Below are 2,321 nucleotides of genomic sequence, written 5' to 3' on the forward strand. Positions count from 1 at the left end.
AATTCATAACTTGTAATGACCAGTGTTTTGAGGGTGTTTACAGTGGCTGCCTAAGGCTTTGAGAGCCTACAGCAAGAGATGTTTCACTTCTAACTTGATAAGGCGTGAAGGCTTTTAGGACTGTGCATGTGTATCCTACATCTCAATTTATTTTGAAAAAATAAGTGACCACTTACTGAGAGTTCATCGTGCACTGTGCTCAGCCCCTTGAATATATTATCTCATTTAATTCTCAGGACAACAAATGCTCCTACTGATTTAAATTGTTTTCCTTTAGCGTCAATGTAACGTATCGGTTTGTGGGTAGGTGAGCAGGAATTGATGACAGCCAAGGGCTGTGTATTCATCTATAGAAAGGAGGAAAAAATACAAAAGCTTTGGCAGATTTTTTTTTTTTACAAAACAAGGCGAAAAGAATTGTCTCCTTGAAAACCTGCCACGTCTATCTCGGTCAACCCCAAAAGAACCAAGACAGACACGACTTCAGAGTCCTGTGTAGCCGTGTTTGTGAACTCCACCTGGCCCTCTAAGCTAGCAAATCCTTCATCTCACACAGTTCATAAGGCAAAAGAGGGGGAGGATATAGCTCAGTGGTAGAGCATGTGCCTCGCATGCATGAGATCCTGGGTTCAATCCCCAATACCTCCCTCAAAAAGTATAAATGAATAAATAAACCTAATTTACCTCCCCCTATTAAAAAACCTAATAAAATAAAATAAGCCAAAAGGGCCAGGGGTCATCTATTTTATGGCAGGGGAAAAAAACAGATCTGGGTTTGAGTATCATCTTAAAAAACTAGAATCACTGGTCTTCGCTTCTCCATCAGACAGGGCCATCACTAACCTGAAGACCACCTTGGCTTGAAATAGAAATTGGCGCCCCCTAGAGGCAAACCTGGTGACTTCGGTGTAGTCCTAGGTGAGGTGATGGCCCCTTTGAGCCCTATCCTCCCAGAGTCTGCAGCTCTGTGCCAGGCCCCATGGCTTACTGAGAAGGGCACTCACTCCCTCAGCAGGTGCCCCAGAACAACATGCATAACTATGCGGCAGAGCCACCATCAGCAATAACACAGATGTCCCCAAGTGACAGTCCATGGACCCCAGCCCATTCACAGATGTGTTTTAGTGTCCTAATCATGTTTGAAAGAATTTGAATTGCTTGCCAACAGTAAAAATTAGAAAATTTCACATAAAATCGAGATTTCAAGCTTTTCTTGAAAAATTAGAAGTTCTGGGAACACTGGGTCTGCATTCCTGCACAGCAAATGGATTGGAGTTAGATACGCTGCCTACTTCAGGTATTTACTTATTTTGTCTTCTTTTTAATTTGAATAACACTGTATCTTGGGTTGCATTCCACATTAGCACATAAAGAGCTACCAACTTCTTATTTTAAATTTTTATTCATATTTAAGTTTTGGAATAGATAATACTTGTATCAGATAAAAAAATTCCAAAGATATCAAAAACTTTAAACATTCTGTCCCCTCGCCATGCAGAGCTGCTCCCCAGAGGGAACCACTGTTACACGTTCTGGTGTGTCCCTCCAGAGACAGCACATGCACACACAAACAAATGCATATGCTGTCTCTTTAAGACACCATCAATTGCAAGATACACCATTACCTTGTGTTCACTAAGTAAGAAAAAAAAAAAATCCTGCTAACATCATGACACCATGATGGTCCTGCTCAATCCATAAATTGGTTGTCACTCCTTATTGCTTTGAAATTTGTTTCATGTGGTCCAAAGCACTGGAAATTTTCCCCTGCCCTTCTGTTGTGTTGTTTGAAGTATGCCAGGCAATCCTTTTAATGTAGCTGGGTTAAAAAAAAAAAAAAAAAGTAACATGACTTTGTTTATGTACCAATATAGATAACTGATTGCAGCTAATCCCTCAATTTGTTTTGGAGTTAAAAAAATGAGGTGGGAATCTAACTTTATTTTTCTCCAGCTTCTGTGAGTTCACTACAGGTCCCACCACTTCCTATTGTCTTACCTTGGATAGATTTACTCATATGGCTTGTTTGACCCCTGTAAACATTTGAGTTCTCAACACCTAGACTGTTGGACAAACAGCTGGACAGGGCAATGAGCAGTTTCAATGGCAGTCCATTTGCTGTGAGGGGTGGGGCGGTTTCAGCAGAGGTAGCAGAGCCCGTGAGTAAGATCCATGTGGCTGTGCACACAGGTTCAACTAGGAAGAGCCCTTGAGGAGTCCGCCCCGTAGCTAGAGCTGCTTGGAGTTGCCTGACCTCGGGGCTTCTGATCCTTGGCTTGATTTGCCTCCCACCTCCTTGCAGGTGATGTGTTAGGTCACTG

The 2,321-nt window shown here is 42.1% G+C and overlaps 1 non-coding gene across 1 annotated transcript; it reads left to right on the forward strand.

The window, feature by feature from the left end:
- Nucleotides 1-575: 575 nt before the first annotated feature.
- Nucleotides 576-648, forward strand: TRNAA-CGC (transfer RNA alanine (anticodon CGC)). Its single transcript has one exon. It is a non-coding gene; the product is annotated as a tRNA-Ala (tRNA).
- Nucleotides 649-2,321: the final 1,673 nt, after the last annotated feature.

This window comes from Camelus bactrianus, chromosome 3 (genome assembly GCF_048773025.1).
Source record: "Camelus bactrianus isolate YW-2024 breed Bactrian camel chromosome 3, ASM4877302v1, whole genome shotgun sequence".
NCBI lineage: Eukaryota > Metazoa > Chordata > Mammalia > Artiodactyla > Camelidae > Camelus > Camelus bactrianus.